The sequence below is a fragment of the Stegostoma tigrinum genome, chromosome 19, assembly GCF_030684315.1.
Source record: "Stegostoma tigrinum isolate sSteTig4 chromosome 19, sSteTig4.hap1, whole genome shotgun sequence".
In the NCBI taxonomy this organism is placed as follows: Eukaryota; Metazoa; Chordata; class Chondrichthyes; order Orectolobiformes; family Stegostomatidae; genus Stegostoma; species Stegostoma tigrinum.
Genome location: NC_081372.1, coordinates 26,800,851 through 26,817,676, shown reverse-complemented (window position 1 = coordinate 26,817,676; position 16,826 = coordinate 26,800,851). Strand labels below are relative to the sequence as shown.

Below are 16,826 nucleotides of genomic sequence, written 5' to 3'. Positions count from 1 at the left end.
TCTTCCTGTACCCAAGTCGGAGCCAATTGCTGCAGGCTTTAAATATCATCTGAGATGGTGTCCCATTGATTAGTTTCCTGGTGTGTTTACAGCCGTCGGATGTGGGAAGATAGCCACTGAACACGAACATGAACATGAACATGAACTTGAACTAATTGTGTCATAAATTGTCTCACACCTTAAGGTACTGCAGCAGACCCAAAGTATACCATTGTAGCTAATTCCAGCAATGCAAGGTATAAACAATTTGTCAGTTTGAGAAGTATTAGAATCACTCTCACGAGAGGAGTCTTCTTAAAGATCATTGACTCATCAAATTACAATAAGGAAAAAAAACTGAACAGAATATTTGAATGAGAACCGTCTACTAGAGCGTAAAACGACTGCAAGAGTTTATTCAAAGAATACCTACTGATCGTTTTAATCGCTCTAAGTAGGCTTTCGTCGCTTGCCTAATGGGGTGTATTTCTGTTCCTCATCATAACGCTGGCAGCTGATGTTGAAACTCAAACTCAGTGAGACTTTGACAGTGTCCGAAACACCGCCTCCTGAATGAGCATGGCTTCCCCTCAGCACCAATGAGCAACTCCAGGGGTGTGGTCACTAGGCAGCCGAGTAAAACTCCTTCACAAGCTCAACCACATACCAGGAAATAGGTCATGAAATGTAATAAGTGACCAGGCAAGTATTGGAAATCTCCAGCTGTGAGTAACTATGGGACTTTACGGTGCTGTCTAGTGACCAAGGCGAGAAAGCATCCAGACGACCATTTTCCCCTCCCTCTGGAGATTTTGCTGAGAGTTGATAAGGAATTAAATAAAGGTACATGTTTGACTTTAATTGAAACTTTTGTTGAAGGTATTGTGCAATGGTTGCGTAAGTTTATTTAGAGAAAGGTGGTCAGTTAAATGCAGGGAGCGGTGCTGGGTGGTCCGAATGTGATTTTAATTAATAACATTGCGATTTGTTGCTTGGAACTCTCGGTGACAGTGACCCGAAGTGTCGGTCTGTGGGCTACTTCCGCACCGAGGGCTATGTTCTCTTTCAGTCGGATGGCCCGCCGATTACTTCTGAGTTAAACAGAAAGATGCTTGTGTCGATGGTGCGCTTTTTTTTGGGGGGGGGGGGGGAGTGGTGAAGCGAGAGAGCGACGAAAATTGAGGAACTGGAGTTTTTTTAAAGGGCGTTATCTCTGCGGAATTAGCACCGTCGCAGAGAAACAGTGGATCATTTCCTTGAAGTGAATTACACATATACACAGGGGGTTTTGTGGATTGATGTGTCCGGGTTGGAATATTCTGCGGAATTTCTGGAAATCCCTTGCATTCCCCCACACCGCCACCCCAGCCGGAGACGAGTTGTGAGACCTCTGTCTAACTTGGGCTAATTGTAGATTCTCTCTTTAATGCAGTAAGATGACTGTGGGGTCTTTGGACTGTGGCCAATGATTAAAAAGGTTCTGTTATGTCCTGCCTCCTCCTATTTCCATACTGTCCATTACTTGATTCGTTAATAAACCATACTGCGTAATAAAAGGCAAATACTGAAAATATGAAACAGAAGTTGAAGCAACTCGGGTCTTGTGGAGCGAAAAACTAAGTTAACGTCAACGAGTCAAACTCGCACAAATAAACTTTTTATGAAAGTAATTCATGTGCTAACATGGGCGCGACCGCCATAAACACTTGTATAGCTTGGAGGGAGAATGCATTGAGAAGAATTTCAAGTATCGTTTTGGAACTGGTTGCACGAGGTTGGAAAAGTGTTTGGGTTTAACTTCAACTTCGACAAAACTGCATTAAATGGTCTTAGAAAATAGTAAAGAACTGGGTGCTAGGCTTGGAGCTGGAGTTGTCTGTACCTCTAACTCGGTAAAGTGGAATATTCATAAAATAGTTTTTTTTTAATTCCATGTTAAATCTGCTGCAGAAAGATAAATAAATGGAAGGATTTAATACCTATTCCCATGTTAAGTTTGTGGTAGACAGTGACTGGGAAGCCAGCCACGTTTTAACCTGCACCCTAGTTAAGCCAGAGGAAGATGTTCATGGATGGCCACCCCAATTATTGTGAAAATGATGCCCTCAGTTTTGCAAGTAGTATCACTTCTAAGAGCTGCATGCTGACAGTATTGGTGCTCTCTGCCTCTCCATGTTAACATGACGAGGAACGGTGTGCCAGGTTTTTCTGCGCTATGTTGGTGCAAGGGAGGTTGGATTGGATGTGGTGGTGGTGTGGGACAGGGTTGTGTGTTCAGGGGTGCTTAGTGCCTGATCAAGGATCTGACATGAGGTGGAAAAGAGAGTTGGCCCTGCTGAGAACCATCTTCTGTTCTCCTCGGTACCCACTCTGTGTGGTTCTCCTGCTGCCATCCTTGACCTGTGACCTTTTTGGGATCCAGCAGTTAATACTGGGTGAATCTTCTGCTGTCAGCGACTTCCACCTTCATAATGGTGCTGCCATTCAGTGGGGCTGGCAGCTTCTGGTGACCAGTAGCTCTGAGTGGCTGAAGGCTCCAGCCTCAGGGTTGTTGGTCCCAAGGAAAACCCACTGCTATCCAGGAGATTTAATATGAATGGCCTTACCGAAAGGAGGTAATGTGGGTCTCCTATCTGCTCACCAGCTGGCAGGTAGGATTTCTCAACTCTCTCTTCAGAGAGGGAAGAGAAGACATGTTTAAAGCTTTAAAAATCTTCTTAAAAAGAACTGTGCTTCTAAGATGTTGCTTGGCCTGCTATGTTCATCCAGCACCACACTTTATTATTCCGGCCCTTTTTAAACTCTTCTACTTGGAGGAATGAGACTCTACAGTTTAATGTTTTCAGTTTCTAGGCCAGAGGAGCTTGACTAGAAGGTATTAATCATTTTACACCACTGAAAGGGTACTCATGCCATTAACATGTAACTTTCGGTCATGAGTTTAATGGACAATTAGCCTGCAAATGTGTATTTTTAACACCATGAAATTCGCAAGGCGGAAGAGGTTAAGAACAAGGTCCTTTTTTTAGCGACTGTAACAGCAGATTGGTGCAAATCATCCACCAACTTTGTTGAAATTCACATGTCATGGAACAAGTTGACCAATGTAATTGTGTCATTCATAGCTGTTGGCTTCACAAGTTTTGGTCCAATTTGTGGGACACTAACTTGTCACTAATGAAAATTAGATAAATGTGAGAGCTTCAAAAATCCCCTTAGATTGAGGGTTCCAGTTTTGAATGCTACGTTCTACAACATTAAGCAAGTAATCTGGTCTTAACCCACCTGGTGAGAAGTGGCAAGATGGGATTCCTGCCAGTTCTATTCCCTTCTTCCCACCACATCCCCCTTCCCCATAACTCCAATAATAGTTGGGCAGAATATCAAACAGGCTTCCAATCCACTCCTGTTAGTTTCCCAGTGGGTGACTTGGATTAAACTTATCTCCTAATTGGCTGAGGTGCAGTCTGAATCTGCACTTGACAGAATCACTGGAAACATCCTGTATTTACGTGCAATTCATTACCCCCTGTTTTTGAGATCTTGTCCCTTTAATGCTTGCCTTTCATCCATGAGCAATCTTTCTGCCACGCCTTTCTCTTGATTTCATTCCTGTGCTTCCAATGACTTCTGCACAAGTGTTTGCATTGTCATCAGTAATGTACACCAGGATTTCCTTGCACCTTCTTTTTCTTTTGTGTGTTATCTTTTGTGACTTCACGTGGAAGCACGGTCAGCATTTACATTCTTCAATGATGCTCTGCTTTACCTCCCTGTTAACCTTGTTTCCAGTCTCTTTCAGCTTTCCATCTCTGACGATCAGATTTCAAATTCAAATCCAACTTCATTGCCATCTTAAGCTGACTTGTGCACCTCTTTGGGTGGAATTTTGTCTGTTCCTAACATTTTGACTTTTGTCCCTCCCTCTTAGTAATATTCTTGCCATCTATTACTGTGCTAAATGGTCGATCATGCATTAGAATACTATAGAAATATGAATTATTGATGCCCTTTATACAAGAGTACTTTGCACATTGTGTGAGTAGTCAAATTAGTGGTCATCTGAGTCCCACAGGGGAACCTTACAGTCCATCATTTTGTCAAGGAAGATTTGGAAAAAAACTATCATGTGGAAACTTTTGTCACTGAGATGAAATTCTAATATGCCAATGTTCTGCATTTTCATGATACTTAGAGGGTGGATATTCTGGAAAATCAACACAGCCTGAAAGTGGCAATTTCCTGAACCTTTCATGTTCAAGTGGTAGTTTGTAAGGGTAATCATGTTGTGTAGCCCAAAAGGAAAAAATCTTTTGTGAATCAGGAACAGAAGCACCTTAGGAATATAAATACAAGTTTCTGGAAAAGCTTAGCAGGTCTGGCTGCATTTCTGAAGAAAAATCAGAGTTAATGTTTTGGGTCCGGTGACCCATCCTCAACGCACTCCACTGAGTTTCCAGCCCCCGCAGGCACCTGCTGGGGTGAGGGGGTGTGAATTAAGATATTGCAAAGATTGAAGAGTTTGGAGCTTTTGCTGAAACTGTTAAATGAAATTTAACACCAAATTAATTAATTTAACACCTAAAATATAATAAGGATTGTTCCAATCATAAACATCAGTTCCAGTACTGTGCCTGTGGTGTTTTTCCTTCATATTGCCAATTTTAGTTATTTTCTCACAGACTGACCTAATTTCTCAAGCTTCTCACTTCTGAGGAAGGGTCACCTGACCTGAAATGTTAACTGTTTTTTTTCTTCACAGATACTGCCAGACCTGCTGAGCTTTGCCAGAAACTTATGTTTTTGTCCCTGATTTTCAGCGTCGATGGTTCTTTCGGTTTGTACTTTGGACTCAGCCGGGAAGATGCTCGTGGGCTACATGTAATGGCCAACAATGGCAGCAGTTGTTCAATTTCCATACAGACTATAAGCCGTCGTTTATATCATGTGAATTTAAAGAAAAATCAATCTTGCCATGTTTATCAAGCTCAAGGAAATTAGGTCAGTCGGTGCGAAAATGACTAAAATTGGCTACACGAAGGAAAAACACTGCAGCACAGTTCTGGAACTGATGCTTACGACTGGAACACTCCTTTATAATATTTTAGGTGATTAAATGAATTAATTTTGTTAAATTCCACCTACAGTTTCAGCGAACGCTCCGCAATGTCTGTCTTCTCCCCAGCCGCCTGCAGGATTTGCAAACTCTGCAGAGACTTCAGCATCTGATCACGGCTGATAATTCAATGCAATACTGAGGGAGTGTTGCACTTTGAGTATTTTAAATTTTAAATGACATCTTAAAGGCCTACCTTGCGCTGATAGTAGATTTTTTTTTAAAATGCCTATTAGTTGCAGAATTAGGAGGTTCTTTGTCTGTTGTTGGCAATGTCTGCCCCTTAGCAACCCCAGTTCTAAAATAGACTATCTGAACATTGCTGTCCTTACACTCCACCAACGTGCAAATTAAACACCCTTTTTCCTTCAATGGTAGTGACTCTTTTTAGAAGTATTTCATTATTAGTGATCACTACATAAATTCAAATTTGTTTTATTTTGATGAACTATCAGTATCAGTTCATCTTGTTCCGATTTATATTCTGTATCCTGTTACATTTTGACGGTATTAATACGTTATCTGTCTGAAAACTGACCTTGACATGAAATACTTGATTTTTGGGAAGTGAAATGTTGTTGCTGTTGTGGTGTAACTTGTAAAATGAAGGGAGCTATCAAGGGGAACACATTGCATACAGTTTAGCTAAATTTGCCTCAAACTGGGAAATCGCCTTTGTTCTAAGATCTGGAAAGGAACTGGGGATGTGATGCTATTTCAGGGCTGGAACCATGTCACAGTCAGCAAAAAGCTGGTTTCTAAAAGTGTATAATTCCTACTAGCAGTGCTACCTTAAGACTTTTGATGCAATCATCTATAAGATTACCATGACGCTGTTTCTTGTGGTATATCCCCATCATGCAACGTGGATGTCCATTTTGCTATGCGTTGTATAGTCTACACATCTCCAAAGTGTCATCCTTTGTATGTTGCCGTTACTTAAATACCCTGTTTCCACTTCCAACAATCCTCCCTACCCTAGCTCATTTGCTGAAATACTCTCATCCATGCCTTTGTTATTTCCGATCTCAACATTCCCCATGTTGCCTTGCTTAGTCTTCTACTTTTGTAGCCTTCTCATCCGGACTACTCCCATCTGTATCAGAGATAATGGGAACTGCAGATGCTGGAGAATTCCAAGATAATAAAATGTGAGGCTGGATGAACACAGCAGGCCAAGCAGCATCTCAGGAGCACAAAAGCTGATGTTTCGGGCCTAGACCCTTCATCAGAGAGGGGGGTGGGGAGAGGAAACTGGAATAAATAGGGAGAGAGGGGGAGGTGGACCGAAGATGGAGAGTAAAGAAGATAGGTGGAGAGAGTATAGGTGGGGAGGTAGGGGATAGGTCAGTCCAGGGAAGACGGACAGGTCGAGGAGGTGGGATGAGGTTAGTAGGTAGATGGGGGTGCGGCTTGTGGTGGGAGGAAGGGATGGGTGAGAGGAAGAACCGGTTAGGGAGGCAGAGACAGGTTGGACTGGTTTTGGGATGCAGTGGGTGGGGGGGGGGGGAGCTGGGCTGGTTGTGTGGTGCAGTGAGGGGAGGGGACGAACTGGGCTGGTTTAGGGATGCAGTAGGGGAAGGGGAGATTTTGAAACTGGTGAAGTCCACATTGATACCATTAGGCTGCAGGGTTCCCAGGCAGAATATGAGTTGCTGTTCCTGCAACCTTCGGGTGGCATCATTGTGGCAGTGCAGGAGGCCCATGATGGACATGTCATCTAGAGAATGGGAGGGGGAGTGGAAATGGTTTGCGACTGGGAGGTGCAGTTGTTTGTTGCGAACTGAGCGGAGGTGTTCTGCAAAGCGGTCTCCAAGCCTCCGCTTGGTTTCCCCAATGTAGAGGAAGCCGCACCGGGTACAATGGATGCAGTATACCACATGTACCACATATACTCCCATCTGTATCTGGCATGACCAATCAACATTTGGAGATGAAGCAAAGATGTATTGAAACCCCCAGTGATTGGTTCATCAACAGCATCTCAGGATCACTATAGTCTTCTGCACAAAGATGACTTGAGCTGTGAGCCTCTGAACTGCAGGTAGATATATACTTGAAAATGAAGCATTGATGAGGCTGACTATTTGGTGCATCTATTATTAATGTAGCAAGTAGCTGAGTAGGTTATTGCAGCTCATTGATTAATTCACTTGTGTAGATATAAAGGGAAGTGACATGGATGATGGGGTTGGGGAGGTCAGTCATGTAAGTGCACTTTTGGATATTTTTGAACTCCTGCCTGTCACCTCCTTTTTTAATGAGTGTTTGAAGCTGTAAAACTGAGTAGTAGGGGCTGTTGTGGTGTGCTGATTGGGTCTTTACCTTTGGGACAGAGGGCCTGAGTTAAAGTCCTGTCTGCTCCAGAGGTACATAATAGCATCTCTGAACAGACTGATTTAGAAAATATCTCAAAGACCAATTGAAGGTAAACTTTTCAATGGGTTCAGTGGAAAACTGCATTAAAATGGGAATCTATAAAAACAAAAGTAAGATAGTTAATAAACTCTCTGCAATAAAATGTTTTAGTTTTCTGTTTGACCAACCAGCTTGAATCCAGATTGGGATCTATTCTTTCCATAGAAATGCTTCTCTCTCCTTTCCTTCTCCAATCATATAATGTCTACAGATTCTTGATCTTCTGTTTCTACTGGCTTTACACGATGATCATTCCACATGTTGATCGCTGTCTTTTTCTACAGTAAAAACTGCCGCTAACAGTTCACACTTATCAGTTTTGTTAATCGCTGGTGAACATGCATTGCTGGAACAAATTGTGGATTTTTGTCTAACTCAACGGATGCATTTTGCAAATGATAAAAAAATAGCCCAGACTGGCTCTTGAAAGAGGCTAATATTTATCTCTTTGTACACAATCTAATCATTTCTTCATTTTAGATATTTTTTCCAAGTTTCTTTAAGTCTATTCTGCTATTATCTCTAACAATGTTGCAGTTGTTGCCTATAAATAGCCTCCATTCTCTGTGCAAGATATCAGCCAAGAGTCTTGCTGCCACACATTAATCAGCAATGTTTAACATAAAATGAGTCTCATTCACAGCATTTACATGACATTGTAATTGAGCCAAATCAATTAGGCCAAAAGAACTAATCTCAGATGACACCAAGACCATAAGATGTAGGAGCAGAGTAGGCCATTCAGTCCATCGAGTCCACTTCATTCAGTGAAATCATGGTTAGTTTGATCATTCTCAATTTTACTGTGCTGCCTTTATCCCCATTTCCCTTGATTCCCTTATCAATTAAAAGTCAGTCCATCTCAGCCTGGCATATATTTACAACCCAGTCTTAATGGGCCTCTGTGGTAAAGAATTTCAGATTCACCACTGTCTGAAAGGGAAAACAAAAAGCTTTCTCATCTCTCTAAACAGGGGGCTCCTTCCTGAGATTATGCTTTCTGGTCCTCGACTCTCCCACAAGGGGAGACATTCTCTCTGCCTACCCTATCAAGCCCTCTAAGATTTTTATGTATCAATGAGATCCCATCTCATTCTCTTTCACCTTCAAATGAGTAGAGAACTAACCTACTCAACCACATCTCATAAGTAAGGCCCTCCATACCAGGGATCAAACTAGTGAACCTTCTTTTGGACTGCCTGTCATGTAAATATATTTCCTGGGATGATGGTGCAGACTCGTGTCCCAGCTGTAGCCTGACCAGTGCTTTGTATGTTTCTACATTAGTTAGCTGGATGGCTAGTTTATGGTGCATGCTTGATTCCCATACAGCTGATCTTACCATGAAAGTCATGCCTTCTCATCCTTGCCCCTTACCAGAGGTATGGTCTGCTCAAACTGTCAATCTTACCTTTTACGGCTTTAGTATGACGTCCCTATTTTATTCTCTGTTCCTTTGAAATAAAAGCCAACATTTCTATTTCCCTTCTCTATTACCCTCTGAACTTGGATACTAATGTATTTGTGATTCATGCATTAGAACCCCAAATCCCCTCTGCAGCTTTCTACAGTATCTCTCCCTTTAAATAGTACTCACTTGTCTTATTCTTCTTGGTAAAGTGCATATCCTCACATTTTCCCAAATTACATTCCATCTGCCAAGTTTTTTGCCCAGTCAATAAACCTATCCTCTAACCCCTTTGACTGAAGAAAGCAGACTTCCAGCAGCCTGAAGGTGAGAGTGGGGAACTTCAGTTCAAATGCCAAGGGTAGAGTCATTTAACTAAGTGTTCCTGGATAAATGCATCAAAGATACCACTGTTTCAAAATAATCTAGTTACTGGACTTTGGGATCCAGTATAATTACTGAAAAACCTTTCTAGAACCCTTACTAATCATGCAATGGAACTTTAGTAACGAATCCTACTGTTATTCAGACTGGCTTCTGACAAGTTTGCAGACAGCAAGATGGTCAGCAAATGGCATGTTAGTAGGAAAAGTTATGAACAATAGTGTCACTACAGTTCCTCATGGCCAATGTTTTGGCAGAAAACTAATTGCATTCCAGAAAGATATTATGAATAAAAATCTCCACTGACCGAATGGCTTTTAATCTGCTTTACAAACATGAGGCTAGCATTTACCAGCTCTCTGGAAACTTGATGGGAGGTGAGAGACCTTTGACAATTGTATTCAGAAGGAGTCCAATGGCAGCAGAAAGATAAGTGCTCATTACCAACAGCGGGTACCTGAGCAGTATAGCCATGTACCATGAAGAAGTAAATGGGCAATTGAACCAATCATGGGCCATTTTCAAAGATAACACAGTGTGAAGCTGGATGAACACAGTGGGCCAAGCAGCTTCAGAGGAGCAGGAAAGCTTGACGTTTCGGATTGGGACCCTTCTTCTGAAGAATATAAAAGTATTTCGCTAGAATTTATCACTAAGTTTGATGCCTTGCTGCCCTGCTGAAAGCGGGTCCTTGTGGGCTGGTAGAAGGGTCATTGGCCCTCTGCGGCTGCCAGCAGTTAACAATTTATTGTGCATGGTCTTGGTAGTAGTTGGAAAGGAGACACTCTCTTTTCTTTTTGTATTGCTTCAGGGCCACCCCAGTACTTAAGAGCCTCTTTCTGTCTCAAACCTCAACATTGGCGCCTCTCTCAGAGGTGGTACTGAAGCTGCTGGCAGCCACAGAAGGCCAATGACCCTTCCACCAGCCCACAAGGACCCGCTTTCAGCAGGGCATCAAGCTTCTAGATGAATTCTAGCCAATTACTTTTATATTGGCCTCTTTGTACTTACCAAATGGGTATGGCACCATTTATGTGTGACAGTATGAAATATGTCATAGATCAGCGGTACAGATTGCAAATGATCAGTTTTTCTCTCTCAATGGGAACGTAATCTGGTTCATTGCATTAGTTCCTTCCCTGGTCTATTGCAACAAAGTCAGTTAGAGAACTCGAGTTAGCCTAATTTTTTTTAAGTTAAAAGTGAGGCAATTGAAGGAGAGTTTGAGCAATAGGTTACAAAATGAACTAGACAAAAGGCTTTCATTTGAATTTGTTGACGTGTATGACAAATATTTCAACTGATCCTTGAGTGATTGTTTGTTTTTATTTTTGCTTTTTGAGTCTTTGTAGAGGCTCAAGAAAAAAAATTAGGCTGCAGACATTGAGAGCAATGTTAGCTTCTAGAAACCTGTCTGGCTCCCTATTAAACATCTGCACAAAATGTACACCCAGTTCCTGAGCCAGTAATTTGTTCTAGTGATGCACGTGACTGTAAGTCATGAAGTATATTCACTTTTTGAACTTTGGAAACTATAGAAATAACCGGCTCTGCTTTCCTGGGATTTTTGCGATGTTCCCACCAAAGTTGGTGAACAAGCAGCAGGACCCTTATGGAACTTCACCTCCCTCGTTTTTGATATTACTTTCCTTCATTAATGTAAATTGTCTGCAGACAGTTGGTATCTTTTGGAGGGACCGGCATTGCACTTCACTGCCAAAGTTGTACAATATGAAGCAAGCTTTCCTCAGCGTTTTTGTGGACTTAGTGATGAAATTGTAGTTTTTATTTTCTTCCCTTCTCTTACTCTTCCCACAACCGTCCCCTAATATGTCATTCTTGAGGACAATAATACTTGCTCGTTTGTGAACTTTGTGCTCTACTCGCGTTCTGATTCAGCTAGGGGCGTGCTGTTGAAGCAGCCATCTATGTCCCAGTACTTTATCAACCTAAATCATGCCAATGGAGTGGGAATTAACACTCCACTTTCTGGCTGTAAAATGAACATGCTACTTTAGAGCTGAAGCTGGCCACCCAAACTGTGCGCTGAAGTGCATGTTGATGTGAATGTCTCACTAACAAAACTGGCAATGACTGTCATTATTGGACACACTATTTTTGTTTGGTTTCTACTCTATTAATAATTTAAAACTGGTAAAAGTTGCAGTTGTGCTGTTTCCTTTTAAAAGCAGTCAACAAATCACTAACTGTAGGATCAGTAATGTACTTAACTGTGCTGACTGAATGTTTACTCCTAAACTACTGTGGATTGTAGGAGAATATTCTCAGCTGTGCTGTTTTACACTCTCTTGGAGGCAAATGAAGTTTCAGTAGATTCAAGTCCCATTGTAAAATTACAAATGTGCAATACGGAGATTATTCTGGAGGAGGGGCAAGAAGTGGGAAAGACGTGGATCAAATTTGTAGTTTTGTTTCCAGCTGAGTAGTAATAGCAAATAAGCAAATGTTCAGAATTGTACATGCTTGTACTTCCACCACTTTTTGTTATTAAAATTTCTTATTTGCTGTATTATCACCAAGGAGAGATTGGTTGGTTCAGTAGGAATATTCTACTTCTTTTCTTCAATTTTCAAATTCAATTGATCTTTAAATCAAAAGCTTTCAAATTGCAGTGGAGTCATATAGGTCCTACATTATTAATTTGTGCTATCAATTTTTGTATTTACACATTTGGCTTAATGAACTTTAGAAAGTTAAGCCACAGTGCTATATCTCCAAGTGACTGTAATTGTTACTAAGACAATAAAGTGCCACCCATATGATATGCTTCATTATGATTTGGAAAAAAAGAGGCTTGTTAAGCTGCCTCAAAAGAACAGCTGAGAGATAATCATGTTCATCAAGTCATAGAACTGTACAGCATGGAAATGGACCCTTCAGTGGAACTCATCCATGCTGACCAGATATCCTAAATTAATCTAGTCCCATTTGCCAGCATTTGACCCATATCCATTTTAAACCCTTCCAATTCATATACCCGTCCAGATGCCTTTTAAATGTTGTAATTGTACCAGCCTCCACCACTTCCTCTGGCAGCTCATTCAATACGCGGTCCCCACTTTGTGTGAAAACATTGCTCCTTGGGTCCCTTTTTTAAACCTTTTCCCTCGCACCTTAAACCTATGCCATCTTGTTTTGTATTCCCCCACTCCAGGGAAAAGACCTTGTCTATTCATCATATCCATGCATCGCATGAACTTATAAACTTCTATAAGGTCACCCCCCCAGCCTTCAACACTCCAGGGAAAATATCCCCAGTCTATTCAGCCTCTCCCTACAGCTCCAACCCTCCAACCCTGGCAACATCTTTGCAAATCTTTCCTGAACCCTTTCAAGGCTCACAATATCTTTCCTATAGGGGTGAGACCAGAATTGCATGCAGTAATTCCAAAAATGACCTAACCAATATTCTGTACAGCCACAACATGACCTCCCAGCTCCTATACTTAATGCACTGACCAATAAAGGCAAGCATACCAACTGCTGCCTTCACTATCCTATCTGTGTGCGACTCCACTTTCAAGGAACTGGTGAACCTACTTTCCAAGGTCTCATTGCTCAACAATAGTTCCCCCAGACCTTGCCAGTAAATGTATAAGTCCTGCCGTGATTTGATTTTCCAAAATGCAGCATCTCACGTTTATCTAAATTAAACTTCATCTGCCACTTTTCAGCCCATTGGCCCATCTGATCAACATCCCTTTGTACTCTGAGGTAACTATTTCTGTCCACTACACCTCCAGTATTGGTGTTATCTGCAAATATATACAATAGTATGGTTAGTAAGTTCCCAACCAAATCTCTTGTATAAATGTTGTGAGATTTGAGTTACTGATAGGTTAAACTGGCCTACATGTTTTTTGTCAGTACATTTTTCAACTAGTCAGTACTTTTCTACCAAAAAAAATGCCGCAGCTTCGTGGTCACTTTTTTAAAACCAGGCTGTTATTTCCTTTGATAATGTAAATTCAGCTTAGCTGCTACTGTGTGAGATTTACAGTTCTTCTCTCTAGGTGATTCATCTAAGCCTTTTGAATTAATAATACAGTAACCTTAGTGATTGATACTGTCTGTTCTAATAGCATTGTAATTTAAGTAACTAATTAGGGGTAACACAATTGTACATAAATTGTGCATCATAGATACCTTTACTCACCAAAAATGAATGTAGGCATTTATATCTCAACTACCAGGAAGCTAATTGCATCTTAAAATGAAAAGATTTAGTCTGCAGATCTCTTGTAATGATTTCTAATGTAGTAGATGAAAGGCTGATCTTAGCAGATGCCTCGTTATGACCGCCATCAACTGAAGGAATTGAATCAGATTGTAGATTCTATGCATGGATCCAATTTAAAAAAGGTAATCTTTTTTGAAGCTTATTCGAACTACAGGTGTGGAATGGGTTGCAAGTTGATCAAAGATCCATTTCCCAATGTTACAAAGCAAGTATCAGGTGATTCTATCCGTTTGTTCAAAATATTGGAAGAGAACGTGCAGAACATGTTTAATGGATTGTAATATGCAGATGACACGCAAGGCAATTGAGGATGTGTCCTAAACACACATTTTTAAAAATAGTCTTTATTTTAGACAAAGATTTTAACAATGTGTTCCACAAATGGTAGTCTCCTAACACTAAAGATGCCTGTCTAGAAAAGTTAAGCTCCTGTCTCCTCTCTAAGAACTTAGTTCCTTTTCTGTGTTGGAAACAATTTTTATAGTTCCTTTCCTCGGTCAACTGGCATGCAATTCTCTCTCTCCATTCCAAAAATCTAAGCTTTCTCATTTTTAACAACCTAAAGATCTCCAAGCCAGGGGAGCTTGAATTACAGGTTCCAGAAACTGGAAAACACTTTTGAGGTGAAAGATTCCCCTGGAAGAAACTAATTCTGCTACTAAGAAAACAAATTCCCCTCCTTTTTAAATGAACAATTGATTGTGAAGTGAACAGAATGAATGGCTTACTTGGCTTTCCATAATCTCAACAGTATAAATATCTTATCCATTAACACTGCAGGGGCTGTACCAGGCACTTGATCGCAGTCATGCATGCTTCCCTACCGATTAAACACTTGGGTCACTATCCAAATGCCTGTTTTACGCTTTTCTTTTCTTGTATGTCTTCTGGGAACTGACCATAATGCGCTGCTAATTTAAAATCCAACTTCCAAAATAATATCTTTCATCACACTGACATAGCTGAAGCTCTATAAAGATGAACCGTAGACCACTAGTCATCTTCAGGACTCAACTATTAGAGATGGTACAAAATTCATCAAACTCTTTGCAGCTGAAAACGTTGTCTGAGAGGTAAGGCATATTGTATTCCACCATCCTCTCTTCCTACTTCCGAGAAATATTTTACTAAAATTACACAGTTGAGGTTTGAAGTCAGTAAACGTAATCTGTAATGTGTTGCACATTTTGTGTGGCAGTTTGGATAGGGAGGCCTATGATGGTTGGTTCATACAAAATGTACCAGGCAATGGAGAATTTGGGTTTTTTAAGAGCAGGTAGAGTGACGTTCTGTTGCTGGGTGTCAGTGTATTAAAATAAATCACCGTTGAAATGAAATCCTTAGTTGTGCTTTGTATATTTTGTTAGGAAACAAATTTAGCAATTTGGGAGTATGCAGATAGTTTTGTTTGTTACCAATGTGTTCTGCTCTACGTCACATGTGGAAAGATAAGTGGGTATGATTTGACTAAAGATTTTCTAATGTACATCATAACAAAGAGAAGGTCAATCCAGAGAATGTGGAAAGGTGAAAGCTGAATTTTGAGGATGAGGAGTTCACCCTGCCGGAAACGGAAAAGGCATTTGTAAACAGCTGTTCCTTAGTGAAGAGATAATGGGAACTGCAGATGCTGGAGATTCCAAGATAATAAAATGTGAGGCTGGATGAACACAGCAGGCCAAGCAGCATCTCAGGAGCACAAAAGCTGACGTTTCGGGCCTGGACCCTTCATCAGAGGAATTCCTTAGTGAAGATGGCTAATGGTAAACATAAAGGGACTGTGCATGTGTGGTGGTAAGTTAGCTTAGTGCACAGGTCTAAGCCCCTCCTGGCTGGAACCTGCTTGTTATACTAAAAATTGAATAAACCTGTCATTTATCAAAAATGCACAGCTTTGCTACTGCAGCATAAAGTGAATAAAAAGGAAGACATTTTGAAATATTTGTGCTGCGAATTATTCACTTTCAGAATGCTTTAACTAAACAATGTAAGTTGTTTGTAATTCTGGTGTCTGTGTTCATTTCTATATCTGTACTTGATACGAAAACTTCGGCCAAATATTTATCGTGCAAAAGATGCATATTTGGGAAAAAAAACCTTCCCAATTCTTTCTTGAGAGAAACAGATGTGCATTTTGGAATATACAGTGTTTGTCCATGAATAGAAATGATTGATTACAACAAGAATTTCTGCATGGCTTTAACCAAACACACACCCACCAGGACCACCTTGCAAGTAGAATGGTGAGCAACGTAACCTCACTTGTAACTTTTCCATCACATCTGTTCTGAAAAGAGCATCTGATTGGCTGTCTGTAGTTCATGTCTTGAGTTTCCTTATCAGCTTTACAGTGGAAACTTGCCTTTAGTTTAACGGAAGAATCAACTTGTACTATGCTCCAGTCATAAGCATTAGGACCCTGGTGGGGCCACACCTAGAGTGTTTTATAGATTTTGTGCCAGCATTATTATACTTTCTAATGGCCAGTTCCTTTGTGTCGTGTAAACCCAATAGCAAACTTTTTTTTGTCCCCTGGAGAATTGGGAGCCAGGCTGGAGAGAGTCCTTCCACATTGTAAAGCAAATCTGAGTAGAAAATGACAACAGGCAGATACCAGACCAATAGGTTAGGAGGCCTAACTCCAGTTAATTAGAGATAAGCCCAGTTCTATTTTGAGTGTTGGAACTGCTAGCCGCCCTCCTCGTGAACGACACCCTTTCACATTCCTCGTTGGATGAGTTTGGAGACAGAATCCACTGTGAAATAAACTTGAGTCTGATATTAGCGGAAGACTTTGAAATGCTTGTGAAATTTGTCAAAATAAATGATCATCTATTCAAATCTAACTCAAATAGAATATTACTTTTAATGGCTCATAAAACTGTCAGAATGAAGTAACAACCATTTAAAACCAACTTTGAAGAAACATAATCCTATTGACAGTTTTATAACCATTTTACGAAGCCATATCCTGTCCCCTTGACAGGCATGTAAATAATTCCTGCTGAGTTAAATCCACTAACAGGGTTTTGAACTAATTCAGTTGTTGATGATGACGTTTCTACGCAGTCAAATAAACCCTCCAGAACTAAAGACAATAAAACTTTTGAAGTTGACTGATCAGGTGACCAGACATTGTTTTACTCAAACTGCAGGAACCCACCATTTTCCATGAAGTTTTCAAACTGCAAGAAATTACATGTTGTGGCAAGCATTTAAGACTGATCCCAAAAAAAATGTCTTTGTATGCAGCTAAGTTT

General features: G+C 40.7%; 1 protein-coding gene across 1 annotated transcript in view; it reads left to right on the top strand.

The window, feature by feature from the left end:
• Window positions 1-621: 621 nt before the first annotated feature.
• The window catches only part of hck (HCK proto-oncogene, Src family tyrosine kinase), a 76,439-nt gene continuing 60,234 nt past the window's right edge, over window positions 622-16,826 (top strand). The window contains exon 1 of the mRNA XM_048549958.2: window positions 622-822. The gene's annotated coding sequence lies outside the window, so the exon portion shown is untranslated. The remainder of the gene's footprint in view (window positions 823-16,826) is intronic.